This window comes from Aedes aegypti, chromosome 3 (genome assembly GCF_002204515.2).
Source record: "Aedes aegypti strain LVP_AGWG chromosome 3, AaegL5.0 Primary Assembly, whole genome shotgun sequence".
NCBI classification, from domain to species: domain Eukaryota; kingdom Metazoa; phylum Arthropoda; class Insecta; order Diptera; family Culicidae; genus Aedes; species Aedes aegypti.
This window is the reverse complement of record NC_035109.1, coordinates 277,946,549-277,967,746: the sequence shown is the minus strand read 5'-3', so window position 1 is coordinate 277,967,746 and position 21,198 is coordinate 277,946,549. Positions and strand designations below refer to the sequence as shown.

Sequence of the window (21,198 nt, the reverse complement as noted above, 5' to 3'; positions counted from 1 at the left end):
ACATGGCTGCCAATGACGTGCTACTTAGCCTTAACTATGTTATAATTGCCTCCATCAACTCAATGTGCTACTAACAAAAATGAAACAATATTTGTTATTTGTAACAAATCTTGATATAATTGTGCTACAATTTTGACGTAATCCACTGGTCTGGAAACCTTAAGAAATCAATGGAGAAATTATTACTCGAGCTTTTAAAAATGTTCTTATCAGAAATCTTGGACGAACTCCTAGCAAAATCTTTTGAAGAATCACTAAATGAAAATCAAACATTTGTCAAAGAATATTTGGAATTATTTCTGAAGAAATTCATGGCACTATCTGGGGTAACTTCTATGAATACCCTCGAAAAAAAAATGATGTTGAATTCTTGGAGGTATGTTGAACTGTTGATTTTCTGAAAATTCGTTTGGTCTCTTCTTGGTTATAGTCACTTAAGCTCCTATTTTCGAGGCACACAATCGCTACCCCAGGCCTGTATTTGCGGTAATTCGAATTTTTAACAGAGCTGTACCTAGAGTACTATCCAACCAGTTGAATATTCCGGACGCTATTGATTACCAAGTGTTCAAGAGGTTTATTTTGGAGGCCATAAAATAGTCCCACTGCCCTCAGAATAGTAATTAATTTATATGTTGTTCCGAATCAAGTCGAGATACACATGAAAATTTGTAGAATTTTCTGGAAAACTCATCAGAATCGTTGTTAACGCCTAACGCTAGCTATTGACAATGAGTTACTTTGTCAAAACTGCTATTCTTACATCTGCTATAGAATTGTCGTAAAGCAGTTTGAATTACGATTACATCCTGGACATCATCTGCTCGGCTTTATGGAACGTTTTCAGAGCACTAAAGGATAACCTTCTGTTAAACTAAAGGTCTTTTTGAATGATTTTCAAGAAGGTTTTACAAAATGTGTCTTCATTGTCTTTATGCACATATACTGCGACCTTTTAAATTAAAAATAAAACGCATTACTATAAATAATGTCATGAACAAAAAAGAAACCAAAGTTGCTAACAAAATAGTGTGATACAGTTGTATACAGAAATCAAATGGCAACAACGGAAAATAAAACACACGTGCTTATAAAATTATAAAGTACTTTATTTCATAAAACAATAAACAAGAATCAACAATTAATTAAACCGAAAAGTTTATTTTGATATGCGTTCAATCAATTACCCGGACACACAAAACGCTGCGATCCGTTTAACTGCTCGTTTCACTGGAATGGTTGTTGCTCGATGGTAACCTTTTGTAGGAACAAGCTTCCACACTAGGGCCCCAATAATTACCCAATTGAATTAACCGAACCACACTATTGCACACGCACACCAACACAATGGTCAACTGCTTCGGGCCAAAACGAGCTTCACGCGAATGGGTTTTTATTGTTTTACTATCACACAACGGCTCTCCCCTCCGCTATTGTTCACTTCACTCGATTGCACTTAATTAGTTCACCTCTAATGGGATATCGACGCCCCAGCCTTTTGATTCGCTCCAGCAAACGGCGGCGTGCTCGATCAACACCTTCGAAATTAATAATGCAATTTCGGGCGCGTTTCCCTGTTCGACGGATGTTCCGCACCAGATTGTTCCTCGCATGTGTTAAGTCACTCTTCCTGGAACCGGTGCCACAAAGTATGCATCGGACCGTACCGTGCCGAGCTTGTAAAACCGATTATTATTCCAATTTGCCAACGTGCCTCGGACCAGGAACGACAAGAGTGGCACTTGCAGCGACCTAGACGAGAAAACCGCATCGATTTATTCACAGTTTCGTTTTTCGGTTGCCCTCCGGTGTAGAAACTAGGGCTTGCTCTGCTCGGTACTCTCCGTAGATTGCGGTCACGTTGAACGCAGGCAAGTGGGTTTGAGGTTAACCGCACTTATACGAAAAATTCTGTCGGTTTTCAACTGCGATCCCCCTACTGGGACCAAGTTCACACACTGACGTTGTCGGACAGGACTAGACAAAAAAGAAGTGCATTGGTTTGAGCCCTGACAATTTCACTCTAATCTGCTGTTCGTTTTTGTAAGGCTCTCTCTGTAGTTCACTATTACGAAGGACGCCGTTTTTCGGGGGTTTCTGGTCCCGAGTCAAATGACAGCGAATAGCCTAGCCTCGACCGTACAGTTTTTTTAGGCAGCTTCACAGCATCTCATGCAATATGTATCACAAACTGCGAAAGCGATATGATTCGTTTTATCCTGACTGAGGCAAGGTCATATTCCCCCTTGAATAAAAACCAGTCGGCTTGGTGTGGATGGGGCTGCCTTATGGAGAGAGCGTCGCAATCCTTAGTGAGTCCCCAGTCCACCCTCCAGAGGACGAAACACACTGACACGGTCCAACGCTGCGTCCCACCAAATTGCTGCCCAGTAGCAGGCTTGATTGATTGATGATCTACTGGTGATGGCTTTCACCTGTTTCACCAGGCAGTAGCACCCAAAAATCTGATACTCTTTTGTCTACAGGAAAAATATGTTCAGACGAAAAAGTCCACTTGCTTCACACGCAATCCAATCAAACAACGCACACCGCGAGGGAACACGAAAGATTCGCATCCTGTTCTTCCCGAAGCGACGATACTACTGATGAGCGCTCGGTGCCGACCTTCGTTCCGATCCGATTCCAGCTCTCCCTTTGGTCGGTGCAACGGTGCAACGAATAGCTTCGGGTTTTACGTAGAATGTCGCGTGCTGCCGTGCAACATCTTTTAATGGAGTCGCGTGTAGCTCAATCTCTCAAAAGTTGCTCAATTTTCTGTTTGTTCACTTTTACGCTCTCTTCTGTTGACTTCTCTCTTGATTTCATATCAGCTCTGTTTTTACGAGAGCATTTCAATTGCACTTCAGGAATGCGTAGGCGCCTGTCTCCTTACAGAATGCGATGTAATCCAGTTGTTTGTTTTGATCGTTTGCGTTCTTTCCCTCACCACTGATAAAAAACATGCTTCTGCTGCGTGTCTGTCGGCCGCATCTGCCTTTCGCTCAATGTGGCATAATAGTATCTCCCTTGAAATCGCAACAATCCTTCGCGTTTCACAGCTCATCGCGTTCATGGTAAGGAACAATATTTTATTTGCCGATTTATTTCATGATTTGAATCTAAAGATCATATCAATTTTACCTACCTATAACACTGCGGAACACGTTTTTGTCTCAAGCACCAAATTACCACTATTAACTAAATTAAGGATTGCTGAATACATTGCCGTTTTCAAAAATGTCATGGCACGTCTAGTTTTTGAGATATTGACTGTTGAAAATGTTAATTTTGACTATTTCAGCCAACTTGTACGCAAGTTTCCCAGCTTGTATGGAAATTTATTCGCATAATTTGCCACAGAATTCAAACTTTATCTGTACAAAAATTACTGTCAACAAAATTCATAACACTTTCGGAATCCAAAAGTTGTTTCTTGATGGTTTCGAAAAGTATTGTATTTTGCCATATAAGAGAAACTAAGAATTTCGTATAAAGATTGCATGTTGAAAAAATCGATTTATTACAAATTTAATCGTGAAATTCCAATCAAATTATATCTGAAATGAATTCTAAAGTCATATATTGCATACTTGGTAGATTAGATTACAGAAAAACTTGATAAATCATACTTTAAATGTCATGTGAACATCAATGAAAACAGTGTTTCACACAACTTTGGCGACCTGTAGCTAAAAATTGTGACGTGCTGGAACATATATGAAAACGGCATTAGATACAGTAACCCCAAATCTACTAGAGACACATAGTTTGACCCTTGAGACACGAACAAATGTTATTTTTGTTACGCTGTGTAATAAATTCAGGATTATTTCAGCTAATTAAAAAGTGGAATTTAGGAACATCTACAATAAAACCTCCATGGTCGATAATCTGAAGTCGTGGAAACGAAAGCCTTAGAAAGTCGTTTGAAGGGATCATCATAGTAACCATGAAATTTTGTTTTTAGTATGGTTCCATGAGTCGATATCGAGTCATGGAACATCGACTCATGGAGGTTTAACTGTATATGATTTAGAGCCATGATGACTTTGCTGCTCGCAAATTGAATGTAGTGAAACTGAATCCTCGTAGGGTATTAATACAGTATGTGTAAGGAAGATCCTGGAAGGGCCTCTAAGATCTAGCTTTTGCGGCAGATGACATTAGTCATCTGCTAGAACTCAAGATCGGTTTTGCCCTGCTAGCCAAATTTTCCCCAACTCTTCCTATGAATCTGCCTTAATATAATTCCCAATAACCTTCTAGAAAAATTCCGTTCCAAAGCAGGTAAAATATCTTCCAAAATTTCAGTAATTCAAATCTACTTATTCCTTAGTATTTCAAAAGTTTTATTTAACATTTCATGCTCGTTTATTAAAAACCAATTTAAAGTAATTTTGAATGCCTTGTTGTCAATTTTTTTTAAATAGAGAATTTTTTTAAAAACTATTATCATTTATAAGCCGAGGATTTAATGGAGTAAAACAAATTTTGCCTAACGCTATCTGTGAACGGATCCGTTTGTGGCAATAATTTCAATCTATCAACCTAATCTGAGTAGTGACGTCACTCTTTTGAGTTGTAATAAAATATTGAGTACGTGAGTTACTTCTCATCAGCTTATTCCCTACAAATACAAGTCGAGATCATTTCTCCAAAGATTGGTTTAAGGGTGCTCATGCTCAAAAAGTCTTGTCTCGGTGAGTTATCTGGTCTACTGGCTAGCCGACGGTCTAGTGGCCAGCAACGGCGTCGATCTTCGTGCTGCGACCCACAGGCTACTGGATCACTATCGGCTAGTGGTAGTTGATGAGAGCTTGACCAATGCCACCTTAAGGCGAAGTAGGCCGTCATTGAAATTTGTACGCGTCGTTGATGATTGTTGCTAATTCATCTCACGATTTCGAATTAAAGACTGACACAGCTGAAAAAGTATCAGCATACTTTATGCATGTTAGCGCTTACAGTGATACATTTCCAAGTCAATTTAAACTATCAAGACTAAGTTTTATTACTTTGAAATGCAAGCTGAAAAGTCATCATTGTTGCCAAAACGAATGACGGGCTACTTAGTTTTAACAGGGATCGATGCGACGCCGGCCAACTTCTATGGTATTTCTCGCGTGTGGAGAGCACCAACAACACCAATGCTTTTTATCCGATGGTGGGGTGGGAGTAGGAGATAATCGGGCTATTGTTGACCATGGACCTTTTGAATCCGGGACGTCTCGCTGGCTGTGGTTTCCCTCCCCCAGTCAGACCTCTCGCTAAGTTTGGCAGCTCTCTTCCTCTACGAAGCTCCGAGGCTAATCCACACCCCCAATGCTCCACAAGGTCACATGCGGTGACTGTGGAATAAACACTATTAGCACTCCCAACACACCAAATGATTTTCCTGAATTTACCTCACGTTACTGCTTTTCACTTTTCAGCTAGTTTTCCTCAATAGCTTTTTTTTAGGTTCAAACTCACGTATTTTTCCTACGGAAATTATTAATAAGCTTTCAAATTTGTAATTCTGTTTTTTTTTTTTCAAAAAATATGTGCTTACAATCAATATTTTTTCCAAACAACTCCACCCATGATTTTAGATGAACTGGTTTTAACACTCAACTTATTTCTGTAAATACCTTTAAAAATAAATCTTTTTTATTTTCGACTTTTGCAGTCAGCTATTTTTACTGTTAGGGGAAAGGTATTCAATATCGGCAGATAGAGATATGTTTGCCAAATTAAGTGTAATTGTGGTAACATTGTGGTCAGTGTGTACGGCAGCAACCACGTACCTATTCCTCAGCCGAATCGACAACCCGTGCGATCATATGGGGATGTAGGTACAATAGTGTTGCGTTTTCTCACACCGACTGTATTCAATGCCGGCAGATAGAGATATGGTGAGGGATAAGTGTGGTATATTGGACTAGCAAGATTGTGGGGCTTGGGGATGCTACAAAGGTCATTAGCCAAATACTTCAGTTTACCGTAGCGTAGCTGTAGTATAATTGGTAATGCGTCCGTGTACAGAATGGAAATTGTGGGTTCAAGTCCCGCCGGCTACATAATCTTTTAGCACAATGTTACCACAATTACACTTAATTTGGCAAACATATCTCTATCTGCCGATATTGAATACCTTTCCCCTTTAAAAATAAATTAAATTAATTAACTTTTCCTTGTTTTTTTATCTAACATTACTAGCAATCACTTTAAATAGGTTTTAATCACTTGAATTAAATTCACTTTATCACTTTATAACTTTATTCTTCGGCGGTCTGAACTGGAAAGAACTGGAAAAGATCTTGTCCGGACTTTCAAACCTCTGATTTCCAGAAATTTCTTTTTAATTCCGGTCCAAAACATTCTTGAAAATATTGTTTTTAATTCCAATTTTCTTCCTTTTATTCGGCTGAATAATTTTGAAGAAACATTTTCACGAGATCCTGATTCGAGCATGTACCTTAGTTGCCTACTTAATAGGCGCGAAATTATTTGCAATTTAGGGATGTCTATGAAACGACACGACGATCAGACGCCCGTTTCATATGTCAACAGTACGGATAAGAATCAGGTTTTCCCTGCATTTCTTAAACGGAAGCATGCCTCGCTAATGTTTTTACTAAAATGAAGCCTTGCAAAACAGATGAATTATACAGTTTTAGTACTTAATTGACTTACCTACCCTGTGCCGGGTGTATAATAGAGTTCCATCTTCTTCGGTCTTGTGCGATATTTCTCCAACTGCCTCGTACGTTAACGGTCACCAATTTCTAATCAGGTTCTACTGCGTACAGCCAGCGTATTCGTAGTCTACCTCTACCTGGTTCTCTGCGATACATAATTTTTTTCGCAAATCTTTCTTTCACCATTCGTACTAAATGATCAACCCACTGAAGTCTGCCTTATTTACACGCTGCTCCACATAGTCTAGTCACCAAATGCATTTCGATCTGATTCTTTCAACGTCCACGCTTCTTGCCCGTAGATAGCCACAGGTCACAAGTGTTCCGAGGTAAAACAATCACTTCAATAACTTTAAACACATCCCTACCAAATACTACCTCAGCATGAACACCACTAGGCCTTACTCTATTTCTAACTACAACCATGTAATTATACCATAACCACGAATTGTTTTGGTAGAATTAGTGGTCAGGCCAATCCTCGCTGTCTCTCTCTCACTCTTCAGAGGCACGAAGATCTCCTTCACTGATTTGCCATCGATTCTAATAAGGCCGATATCGTCCGCAAAGCCAAGTAGCATGTGCGACCTGTGATTTTTCTGATTTTTCTGATAGCACCCTCGAGTGCTATGCTGAACAGTCAATTCTCCCTGATTCAATCCGTCTAACGTCACAAACGAGGTTAACACCTCGTCTGCAATCTAAACACTTGATTTTGAACCATCAAGGGTAGCAGGTCTTCTTCTTCTTGGCATTAACGTCCCCACTGGTACAGAGCCTGCTTCTTAGCTTAGTGTTCTTATGAGCACTTCAACAGTTATTAACTGAGAGCTTTCTTTGCCAAAGTTGCCATTTTCGCATTCGTATATCGTGTGGCAGGTACGATTATACTCTATGCCCAGGGAAGTCAAGGAAATTTCCTTTACGAAAAGATCCTGGACCGACCGGGAATTGAACCCAGACACCTTCAGCATGGCTTTGCTTTGTAGCCGCGGACTCTTACCACTCGGCTAAGGAAGGCCCCCGTAGGGTAGCAGGTATCAGCCTAATAAATTTCGCCAGAAAACAATATACAGACATTAGCTGCCACAGCTCATATCATTTCACTGAATTGTACGCTGCCTTCAAATCAACAAATAGATGTTCAGTCTGCAAGTTATACTTCCGGAATGTATTTAAGATCATTTGCAAGGTAAACATTTGGTCAGTTGTAGAGCGGCCCTCACGAAAACCAGCTTGGTATTCGCCGACGAAGGACTCCTCGAGCGATCTCAGTCTGTTTAACAGGATGCGCGTCGGTATTTTGTACGCCGAATTCAGCAGGGTTCATCCTGTTCCTCGCTTCATTTCCATTTTTACCGTTCAACAATTGCAGAAAGTAATGCTTCTTCCACCTGGCACCCTCCGCCGTTTTTTCGGTCAGCAAATTCCTTTCTCGATCATTGCACATGGCGGGCACTGTGCCGCTCGTCATTGACCGTTGCATCAAATCTCAGCATATCGCTCCGGTACATAGTAGCGTAGCTTGGGGACTGCGGTGGGTGCGGTCCGCACCGGGCCCCGAGCTCCTAGGGGCCCCAAAATCGCAGTGCGGAATTCTCATAGCATTAAAAGATCAACAATTTGTAAGATCCAAAAAATAATGAGTTTGGCAAGTATCAGATTTGGAGGAGACTTGGATAAGCAATGTACAGGGGCCCCTTGATAATCTCTTATTTTTGATATTTTAGACCTAGGTTTAGAGTGAGCAGAGGGCCCCGAGTGAACCGTGGCTATGGGCCTGCACATTTCAGGGGCGTTTTGATTCTACCCCACTACCCCGAATGCCATTTCCCCTATTTCCCCGAATTCACAATTATCTTGACATGATTACATTGATGTCATTTCCTATTGATATTGGAATTCAGGGTAATGTCATTCGGGGTTATGGGTCGTTCGGGGATTTGGAATTCGGGGCTATGGCTTTCGGGTTAGTGGCATTTAGGATAATGGCACTCGGGGTAATGGAGTAGAATCATATTCATATTTATAAAATACTTTATGAATTCTGATTTCTAATCAAATCCATCCTACACATTGTTTTACTATCTAAACCATTCTCATTGTCATTAGAAATGATACAGAGACCTTCTCAATAGTATATACGTTAGGAAAAGACTAAAGGTGTACATTTTTATAAGATAACAACGTTTGAGATATATTCATAATCATGAATTATGTAGAATGAGTAAGCTAGAGATTTTGATTTTTATTTTCTTTTCAGACTTATTAGTTTTCTTTTATGTCCGAGACCACTTGGGAGGTTCAAGGCGAGGAAAAATATTTAGGATAAAAACAAATTATAACATAGCATAGACTGGTTGTACATGTCAATGGTTGCTACTCCGTGATTGATCGGAACTGGTAAGAATTGCTCTTCGATCCAAATGAATAAGGGATGGGAGTTTCCGTTTACTCTCGAAGTGCAATTTTAGCAGATTTTATATAATTGATCAATAACGGCGCCGGCCAAGTCCTTACAGTCAGTTGTGATGGGGAAGGAATGTTAGGGTGTAATGACTGTTGCATCTAGAGTCCGAGAATAGCTCTGCATCTCCACAATCACCACGGAAAGGGTGTCTATTAGTGAGAAAGGAAAAAGATCTGGGAGTCACCTTTGGTCGGTGATGCCATCCATGGATAAGGAGGAATATTACGACTTTTGGCATTTTGTCTCGCGGTGAAAAAATATTTTAATATAGAAGATTAAAAAAAATCGACGACATTCAAAATGTCGAACTAGCCAAAGGTTATTTTAAGAAATGAAAAGAAAGAAAGCTATGTATAATAAAATTATATTTAGTAAGAATAAAGGTTTATGTCGGCACTTGAAGTGACGAACCATCCACAGCTTGTTTGAAAAATGCGGAAACGATAAGCAAAGATTTTTGAAAAATGAGTCAAAAACCCTAATCAATCTTCTCAATTCAATGCATTCCGACTTAAATTAATGAAATAGTAATGGAAGTTTTATAAAATTAACCATATAGGGTATTATTAAGAAAATTTAAACCTGTATCACGTCGACATTCGTAATATCGAACTTATCAAAGGTTATATTTTTGATAATGAGGAAAATTAAAGGTTACAGCATTAGAATTATTTAAACCAGCATAAGGGTTTATGCCACCACTTGTAGTGACGAACCAAAGTTTGTTTGAAAAGTACAAAAGTAATGTGGCATCAGTATAAATGAGTAATCATAAGCATGAAACGAGCTCACCAGTTTGTAATCCATCCTTGACTGAACATAAATATATTTTCGCACAACGCAAACCGGACACGATGGCTTGGGCTTCTCCTATGCACTTCAGCCGTTCAAAGTTTGTACGGGATTTACTATGGGAACAAATTTGTAGCTTTGCAAAGAAAAATCGTCAGCTATCGCTCATTGACTTCTAAAAAATCTGAACACAAATATCGATAGGCATTTCTATGATGAAGAACATTGCCAAAGACCGCGAAACGATGCTCACGCATCGGCGGAATAGGGTTATTGGTGTGGCGTTTTAATATGGTTATTTTGGCGGTTTTCATTGTGCAAAGCTCCCTGGTTTGCCATGCAAAACCCTTGCTGACAAGAGTTTTTTTGTAAACATGTCTCTCGACCACGTGTCTGAGAAAGTGAGCAAGAGTCAAAGCAGCATTGTCCACATCACGAGTTTTGAGAACTTCTATCCATTCGACGGCGGCGAGAAATTCCAGAATGCCTTCATCGAGGCTTCGGAGATTATGGTTGGTTTTTTGGTGATCTTTCGAAGAATGGTTGATATCTGGGTGAAGGAACCCGTTGTCAGATGATACCCAAGGTATTCCAGGCATTTTAAAATCGCCAGGCACTACGATTTCATCCGAAGGCTTTGCAATTACGGAAATAACAGACTGCAGATGAGTTTTTCTATCAGGGTCTCATCACGTGCTCGATCGGGTGGAGTGTAAATCCCGCACAAAAATAAGCTGTGACCAAAGAACTGAACGTGCACCCATAAATGCTCGGCACTGTACCATAGATCATTTCTCGACTGGGGCAGAAGGGCCGGGAGCTTCCATGAGGCTTACTAAAGCGGTCCGGTTGTTGATCATTTGAAGACTTGGCTGAGTTGCATTAAGGAGTCATTGATGTTTCATCAGCGGCGGATAGAAAGCTGAAATTTGTCAATAAATATATCATGAAAAGAACCTCTGGTATAACACGCATACTTGATACTTGTCTGGAAGTGCAAGCTGAGAGACCTCTTCCAAACCACCGTAAACAGGATCAGGACGACGATGGTGACCGGAGATTTGATCGGTTGATACGTTGGAATCCATGGTGCTTTGTTGCTTGCGTCCTGGTGCTTCGGCAAACTTTATGCGTCCAAACTGGTTGGCACCAGATTCTCCTTCGCCGATGTGGTTGGTAGACTGAGTATTCTCGGTAAGTCACAAACATGGTTTACAAATCGTCTGCAATCCGAACACTTGATTTAGCTTTATCGATGGTGATTTGAAGGTGGCCCAAAAACGATGTAGGTTTATATGGAAATTAGGCTGATACAAATATTAATTTTCTTTTATGTCACCCCCCCCCCCTTTCAAAAATCTGAAAATTTTGAAGGGGAGAAAAAAAAAGATTCATCATTTTTTTGACATCAGTATGGTTTTTTCAATTTTCAAAACAAAAAACAAGTAAAATAATGATTCAGAGGACGTTTGAAAAAAGTTTAACAATTATCGTTACAAATAAAAATTCGAAAAATAACTTTTTTTTCATTTTTATTTTTTTGTTCCTTATTTATTTTTATCCCCCCCCTCGTACCTTCCAAGTGGTCTCAGACATAAAAGAAATTAAATATTTGTATCAGCCTTACTATGGAGAAATTTTGAAAAAGGTTAGTACAGTACAAACTTATCATCTCAAAGTTAAAACTCATTCTTCAAGCAAGAATAAAGAAATTTTCTGAAGAGAGCAATTCTATCCGACGAATAGGAGAAGAGATATTCATAGGTTTGTTTGCCATTATTTTGCTTTATATGAGTTTATAGCCCTGTAATTATGTACAGAAATCCCAAACAAAAATAGCTGAAAAGGAATTTGTTTCTTCAGAAACATTTTTATATTGTTGACGTAGCTTTAGCTCAAAACCTATTTTTTTGTGAAGTCTACAAAAGTTTGAGTCTCGCGCGCGGTATACAGGTATAAATGACTATTTTATGATTTGTAAACAAAATTGGACAATTGCACTGTTGAAGGATTCTTTGGATTATTAGTAGGCTCGCTGGTTGAATGTCGGAAACTTCTTGAAAATGCGAATGTTGTCGATAGTTTTGAAATCGTCTTGCGGAGTTTTCAATCCTGACAAGGTTTTGGATTTTGTTGGAATTTCATGATCACTGGTTATGCTTATGAACATCTGTGGTTAAGATCAATGGTGTTTACAAAATTTCTTTGTTGCTGTATAGTATGAAAATTTCTATGTTATTTATATCTGTAAAAAATAATCAGACCGTTTCGTTTTGCAATATCTGATTAAATTGATCATAATAATTATCTTAAAGATATATCGTCTAGCTCAAACCTTTGTAGGGGTATGTGGCGGGACCATCATCATCATCATCATCATCATCAACATCCTTCACTAGGGTTTGAAGAATGAGTTTTCACTTTGGTATGATAGTTTTGTACTTTTGTAAACCAGTACGTGCTTGAAACATTTTTCAATATTGCTCCAAAGTAATTTCCATATAAACCTACATTGTCTTTGGACCACCTTTTTAAATCACCACCGAAAAAGCTGAAAATTTCACACAACACAATTTTTATGGTAAGGATGGTAGATTGGACTTTCCAACAGTTTAAAATTTTGAAAGGCCCTAGTGTTTAATTTCCATTCCGTTAAATCTAAAATCGTTTAGATGTCCTATATTGTTAATGAAATTGAGCGCAACGCTTGTTTCCCACAGTGCAATCTAGTTATGACGACGATGCACGAGAAAAATGACTTCCTATAAAGTCTTGAATCGTCCGCCATGACTTGTTGGGTTGATACTTTCCAAGCTGGGTGGTCTTACTCGATCTGCATTCGTGTATTGTCTCGGATAGCATCTTCTCGGAGTCTGTTCTTTGCTCGCCATTCAACGAAACGCTGCTGCGGTGTGACAATTGACGCCGATGATGAAGATAACTTCCCAGGCGAAACCATTTCCCATTTCATTCGCAGCATCGCACTGTCGGGGTGTGCGATATGCATATTTTTCATGTCGATACGAAACGAAACGATACTGTTTTTTCTCAAATTCCGAACATGATGCATATTCCAAAAAGTGACAATTTCAGCGGTTGAATTAATGTTTTCAAAACTTGTAATGGTGGAAGACGTGAATCATAGGTAGAAGAATGGATATTTAACCTTTTCGTACCTGACCTATTTTTACAACCAAATGTTCGTGATCTTTTGGCTTTAATTTCCATAATTTTCATCTGGTTTCAACAAAATCTTTACACAACACCACAGTATTATTCAAGTCCATGACTTGTTTTGAGAATCCCAGCCAGATTGTCGTTTACGGATTCATATGGATGTTTCGTGGGGTCTGTCCGAAGGTCATTTTGCACTAATCAAATAAAACTACAGTGTTTGTCACTGAATCATAAACAATAAGTGAAGTCTAACTTTTTCAACTCATTTGGAATCATTCTGACAAGTTCTGGATTCCCTGGAACCGTATCTTGGGGAATCAGTTGAAGATTTTACAACAGAATAGTAATTTAATGCGTAGTGAGTAATTGTATCTAACATAGGACCAGGCATGGGAAAAAATCAATCGAAATTCTTTCGTTGACGTTCACTTCCTGATACAATTCACCTTCTCATATTTTGTTTATATCTCACCCAGTGAGATACAAGCACTTTGCTTTACCGTGTAGAAAAGTTCATTCATGAAATCAAATTTGGTGAGGGTCAGGTTCATTCATTCACGTTCGGAAGGCATATTTTTCAGTCATGAATTCATTCGTAGTGACGTTTTGTAGTGAGAGAATCATAAAAGAATATCATTTCATGTGCAAGCGATACATTCGGTGATTCCATATTTGATACGTTCATATGATTCAATCTTGATTCATTCAATTTGCATTCACATCAAATTCAACCGCTCTTATTAACATATAAACAGTTAAGCAGAGATAAACTAGTCCGCACGAGCTGCATAATACTGATTCCCAAATAAATGTTTGTTTCTAGCATGAAGCGCTCCAAGCCAACCCAGAGATCAATTTTGTAGCAAGTAATCCGCGAACAAGATGGCAAGTTCAAATGTATTGCCGATAACAAATACAACTACGCAAGGGGCATCGCTGAACCACGGAAATTTTAAACGACACGTCCATGGCCTCCATCCAGTAGTGTTTGATAGGCTAGGGCTGTCGTCTTCCTCAAATGAAGTTGGTGAACCAATGACAGCTAAACAGAAGCCCAAAAAGTTAATTGTTGAAACAGACAAACAGCAACTGATCTTGGGAACCCTCTTGCTGCTGACGAAGAACAATTTGCCATACAGTTTCTTCGAAATGCCGGCCTATCGGATTCTACTCGGAGCTCAATATAACGGACCAATTACAAGTGGTTCCAGAATACCCTAGAGCCTATTTCGGAGCCCTGAAAAAGGACATCAATCCGATGTTTGCTAATCATACGACTCATCAATCCTTATTTTTCTCCAGGAGTATGATATGATTCAAAATGAGTCTTTAAAAAAGTTTCGATAACTATTTTTCAAGAAACCAATTTTATCACAAGACGATCAAACCATTCATGGTTCAAGTTCTGTAAAAGTTGCGAAAATATCAATGAAATGCCAGTGTTTGGAATGTGAGCCATGTTCTAAATTTGAGAGTAACCGTTTCTCCATATTTTTTAGACATTTTTTTCAGTGATGTGAAATTGGGGCGGCCCGCGTTGTCTACAAGATCAGGATAAAAACTTTTGTGCTGACACATTTACAATATTTTAGAGCAACCGAATTGGAGCAGCTTTTCTGAAAAAAAAAACCTGACCTGAAAATTTCTATCTGTTATAGTACGCGAGTTATGATTTTTTAAATCAAACATGTAAAAGTGGTCCTGAAAAATCAGTGTTTTCTTGATAACTTGTTTAACCATAATTTCTTGAAAAAATTTTGTTCCAACCACTTTTGGAACTTTTGATTGCGAAACTACTGTTCTATCTCTTATAGATGCAGAGTCGTCGGTTGTTTCCAAATGCCGATTTCTCTAAAAAGTGCAAACGAATTCTCAATTTTCATCGCCATTTGAGAGATAATATTTTTCTCTGTTTATGGTGAAGAAACTGTGAGGACGTTTTTTGTTTGAAGAGATTAACAAAATTATGAAAACAATATGTTTTCAAACGAAAATCTTCCATAACTTGAAACACAATCGACATAGCTCTTTGGTGGCTTCAGCAGGAATATGCAAAATTTAAAGGCTTGAAAGTGTTTGATATTCGTAGAAAATCAACGCTTTATATTCACCATAAACCGAAATTTATATGGTAAAGAAAGCGAAAAAAGAGATGTTTGCTAGGACAACTTAAATAACTGCAAAAAAATTTAAAATTAAACAGATGGATCACAGTAAGCAGAATCTGAGGAGTTGGAAGAACGGAAGTTATTTCATGAAGCAGCATTAAAGTGACCAGGCCCACATGGGGTTTGTCTAAGGTACAGACATTTAGGACTTATTTATATCTGGCTTTTGCACAAGATTCATGCCTTCTTCAACAGTCGAATGCTGTCCCGGCTACTTCGTTGTGGCATGGATTTAATGGCATTTATTTGATTGAAATTAATTGAATGGGATAAGTTGGATGCCCAGATAAGATAATTGCAGATACCTAAGATATCGAGAAAAGTAAGGTTTTCCTAATGTGCAGGAATTCGTCAAAGTTTACGGGTTGTTATCGTTTAGGGTTAATAATATTAAAGATGGGGCCGGTATTGTACTCATGACCTTCTGACTAGTAAGTTGAAGCGGTAGCAATTTATCACCGACCATATCATAGGGTTAGTTGGACAAACTGTATTTCGGGTGAAATAACAAGACTGCGTTTATGGATTATTGTTCCATGGATCACTGTTAAAACTGCTTTGGCAAATAATTATTCTACTCCCAACTTTCACATTGCGCTTACTGTGATCGATCTAGTATCAATGCATTAATATTCAATTTTGAATGATTTTACATATAGTAATTCCGTTCTTCTAGCAAATATCTTTTTTTTTGCTTTCTTTATCCTATAAATTTTGGTTTATGGTAAATATATCTTGAAGCGTTGATTATCTACACTTTCAGAACTTTCAATTTTGTTAATTTTTGCTGAGCCAGCAAAGAGCTATCTAGTTTATTTTTCAAGTTATGGAGGATTTTTGTTCAAAAACATATTATTTTCAAAATATTGTTATCCTCACACTTTTATCGCCATAAACAAGTTATCTTTCTAATGAAAGATTAAGAATCATTAAGAATCCGTTTGCGACTTTCAGAGATATTAACTTTTGAAAACAATATATTTTTTCGAAGAACATCCTTGATAACTCTGCAACAATAAGAGATAGAAAAGTAGTTTCTTCGGCAAAAAGTTCAAAATTCCTGAAAGTGCTCGGAACAAAGTTTTTGCAAGAAATTATCGTATAAAAAGTTATCAAAAAAGCTGATTTTTCCGGACCACGCTAACTTATTTGTTAAAAAAAATCATATCTCGTGAACCATAAGAGATAGAAACTTGGGTTCTTCCGCAAGTTTTGGGTTCGATTTGGATTCTTTTCAATAAAGTTTTCCAAACGAAACGATATCTGAATAAAATTTGTCTTACTGGATTTCATAGGTCTCCACGAAATTACGGGTGCGCGGTATTTTACGTAATGAATCAATGTATCGCATACCCTTAGCCGCGCTGGTTGTGTTGTGGGCGTTTCACTTTTAGGGCAATCTCTTCGATCCAGGTTAACAGTCGGTGGTGCCGTTGAAATCGATATTTTCCAACGGCCCAACCAACTCAAATGCCAAACCGTGTGAAGATGCACGGGACAACAAGGGGTGGCAGCGAAATGTTCGCACCCTGCTGTTGAAGCCCAAGAAACGAGCCCCCCAACAGTTGGTGAAATTGAAAATAAATTTTAATTCTTCCGTCTTAAATGGGACTTTAGACACGTTATTGGATTTCATAGTTTGCTATTTTTCTTCCGCCATTCTGGGTGAGAGACCCTTTTGCCCTTCCGCAGACAACATCGAAACGCTAATTCGAGTTTCATGATGAAGTGATTGGTGGTGGCTTGGCTTGTCAGTCGCGCTCTGTGTGTGGGATCCGGAGGTGTGGAACAAGTGATTGTGGCGTGTAAAACAGCTCGTTGGTAACTTAATGTGTTTCCAAATGGGGAATTATGTGATTTATGACTGATTGAAAGACAATACCGCCTGGGCAGCTTGGGTGGCGCCTCCGTGTAGGTTCCCACGTTTTGCTATAGTGATGTGTTAGTATTTAAGGGTCTGTATGATTTTTCTATAAATTTGACAAGTTGTGGCACACTACACTGAATTTGAATTTTTCTGCTTGGGATTCCTTGCATGATTTATATCGTTGGTTGTCCGAGTGTAGTTTTTCGTTAATGTTGGATTGGCTTTTCAGTTTTGACAAAATTAAAAACTGTTATTTTATTTTTTCCAACGTTTCGGCCCTTTTGGGTCTTTCTTCAGGTCCTCAATTGTTACAATTTTTTGATCAGTATGGCTCGGTAGAACCTGTAACTGTCAGGTGGATCGATTTTCCCGCACAACCGCAGCCAGTTTTTTCAGTGTGAAAGTCAAAGTCGTTGTGCACCAGCATTTAGTACGTGATCGAATATCGATCAAAAAAACAATCATATCAATCCAATTCTTGTCCACTTGCTTGCTCGGTAACAAAAACACTTCAAATTGTTTCATCCTAGGCATCATACACAAATTATGCGACGCTCGAAGGGAGAGGGGTTGAAAATAAGACGAATAAGAAAATAAGATAGGAAGCTTTTGAGCAAGCGTTACGTAATTAAAGGGGAGCGGTACTTCTTGCAAGATAGAGGGAGAGGAGATCAGAATTCTTGATTTTTAGTGTTACATAATTTTTGTAAGTGAATGACAAACGATACCTTAATTAAAAGGTCGTAAACTTTATCAAGTAATTTATTTTCTATTTAAAAAAACTGCTTCCCTATAAATTCCTCGACAATTGATTAGAACAGCAAACCATGTCTCTCACTCGCAGGATATTTGTTCACCAACTGCATTTAACCGGTAACTGTGATTGCACCGAGTCAACAGATGGGCCGTGATTCCAGTGTACAACCCATGGTACAACCACTTATGACTGGTAATAATTAAAACCAAACATCTTTACCGTAATTGACGTCCACTTAACGTCATGCAGCGTTAAAAACTGTAAACTGTTTTGTACACACACTTTTATCGCCTGCCGTATCTTCACGCCATCGCATCATGTTTATCCGTCCTGTGTGGAGAACGGGAGAATGCATCACGCCCGCAAATGAATTCTTCTCCGTAGCCATCCTCCTCCTGGTTGTCTGTCGGTCGCATTTATTTGTACGGGAACAATATTTGCTCGCACAGCTCACAGCATTTGCCTTGCACCCGCTATCTCTACCAGAAGGGAAATACCTTCGAGCGCCGAAAAAATATCGAAAATAAAAACAACACAATGAAACAGGCGTCAAAAGCATTTTTGGAAACGGTATTCCTATTTTCGAGAAAAAACAACAACACTTGCTGATGGATGCGAGCTAAGGGGACATGCGTATAAGGGTCTTCTCCTAGGAGAAAACCCAAACAAAACGGTTCAATTCAACGAAAGGTGTCGAGAGTTTAGATAACTTCACACCCGATCTATTGTGTGATGTCCGGACGAGTAAGGCGTGGAGTCATAACAGATACCTGAGCTTGAGAGGGAAGGCCATTGAACTGTAGCATTGATACTTCCATCCAGCATCAGGGAAGAATATCCACTTTATGACGGTATTGATGTGAAATTCATACTGCAATTGAAATCTGAACAACGGCATGCACCGGACCAATGAATTTGTTGTTGAAGCTACAAAATCTATGCTCATTTTTCAATTGCTACGCCTCTTCGAAGCAGCTTTTATTCAAATTAGGCTCGCTCTCAGACAATGGCCCCTAACAATGGACCACGTGCTGTTGGAATCATAAGATGACAAGCATAAATGTAAGCTGCACTCAGCTCAGCGCACATATTGGATGAAGCACTTTGGAGTGTGTTAGTAATCGAACAAGCAAATGGACATGAATATGGATTATTAACGATGTTGTGAAAGATGAACGATGAATTATGATGGGGCTACAAGGGAGCTGATAGAGAGAAACGGTGGATAGTGAATCGAGATACTGATGATTATATTCTAAACCTAGTTGAGGAACATTTTCTTTGAAAATTCCAGTCGATTTCCTAAGCCAAAGTTTAACGAAGATGTACAGAACATTAGCTATGGTAAAAGTTTCTGTTCAAAAAATATATGAAGGTATTTACGACCTTGGCATTCAGAGTGAAGCATTAAATTCTGTTTTTTCATTAGTTCGTTGACATTATATTTTTCGTTTCTATAATGTGTATTTTTGAGTAGTTTGCTACGATACGTAGAATCACGTTACTTTATAGGCACCATTGGATATTTAATGTTATAATTGAATGCTTTTATAAAAAAAACGATTACATCTACTGATAAAGATCTATGAAGTACTGATTTTGTCGAAATTAATTTCACAATATCTCAGTTTCAGGAGAGAACATAACAAAAAGTTGTAAAATAGTGATCAATTTGCCCCCGGATCAAGGTACTTAATTTGAAATGGTGAAATGGCGATGAATAAACAAATGGTTCAATATATTTGGGAATAAGTTTATTATGGTAAGGGGCCGTCCATAAATGACGTAGCATTTTTCGCTGATTTTTTACACCCCCTCTCCCCTCGTAGCATTTAGTCACAAATGCTGATACCCCCTTGGAAAATACGTAGCATATCAAGCACCACCACCCCCCCCCCCCATTCATTATTTTTATTCGTTTTCCTTAGAGATTGTTTGATTCCCAGTACAAATTTAATTTGGTTAAATTTAGGTTAGGTTAGGTTGTAGTACTTTTGCTATTGTTAAAACGTAGAACAAGTTTACAGCTGAAAATATAGAAAAAGATAAAAATCTTGTTCGGATTGATAAAACTACCAGCAATGAGTAAGGGTTTAAAATAAGAGGATTTTACTTTTAATTATTCGTGGTGAAGAAACAGATTTTAGTGAATATGATCAACAAAATTCCCTAAATTGGAATGGATCTCCGTCATTATTTTCTAAATTAAAATCCATTCACCAATCAGTTACTAGATAGAGAAACAATAACAATTGTAATATTTGGAATGTTTCAAAAACCAGCTATTTTTATACAATCACCTTTACTTATATTTCAACTAAACTTCAACAACGTCACCCATACTGAAATATTCTTAAACAACTCATTATAAAAGAATGAAATAATAAAAATGCTCTTTGGCGACGTCCACTAATTACGTAACGCTCTAGGGGGAGGGGGAGGGGGGAGTTGGCTCAAGCGTTACGGATCATACAAAAAATTGAAATTATTTATACAAAAAGCGTTACGGACGAGGCGGAGGGGGTCCAAAAATTGTCAATTTTAGCGTTGCGTAATAAATGCACGCTGCCTTTTCCTGAATTATCGAGTGATATAGAAAACTTATAGATAGAACAATTAACAAATTAAGGATAACACTGAATTTTGATGTCCTCATTATCATCCAGGCTTTTCCAACAAGGACATTGATATATCAAAACAAATCGTTGAGTGGAAATCTTCTGCAACATTAAACGCACTGAATATATATTTAGTTTTACTATAATAACGTTAATATTTGCCTTAATGAACATATTATATTCTTTTGAGGAATTAAAGCTCTAACAGAAAATATGAATTAAACTAGAACGGTTGATGCTATGTCTTGTTAACAAATGGACAAACAATATTTTCCAAGCCGATAAAGCATTGATTTTTATTTAACTTACTGAACTTTAAATTTGATTATTTATAAATAAAATAGCTCGGAAAAGAATATAATATAATACTCACATAAATATTTAAACCTTAAAATAATCTGTTTGATTGTCAAACAGTTATTAAAAATGTCTTAGTAAATTCAATAATTTGATAATAATTTTTTGTTCATATTATATTAATGTTTTGGAGCTGCATCATCATTTTAAAACTTAAGTTCAATAATTTAGACAAAGAAGTTTGATAAAAAAAAATATTAATATTAACAAATTTTTGCTGTGCAGTTACGAAACTACAGTGACCAGATCCGGATCTCCGGGGGGGTTTTGGAAACCAGACATGTGTGCCTTTTATTTAAGCCCAACAGAACT

General features: G+C 38.1%; 1 protein-coding gene across 1 annotated transcript in view; it reads right to left on the bottom strand.

Annotated features, from left to right (window-relative positions):
* Window positions 1-2,658, bottom strand: part of LOC5577138 (carboxypeptidase N subunit 2) — a 557,300-nt gene extending 554,642 nt beyond the window's left edge. The window contains exon 1 of the mRNA XM_001663176.2: window positions 1,188-2,658. The gene's annotated coding sequence lies outside the window, so the exon portion shown is untranslated. The remainder of the gene's footprint in view (window positions 1-1,187) is intronic.
* Window positions 2,659-21,198: the final 18,540 nt, after the last annotated feature.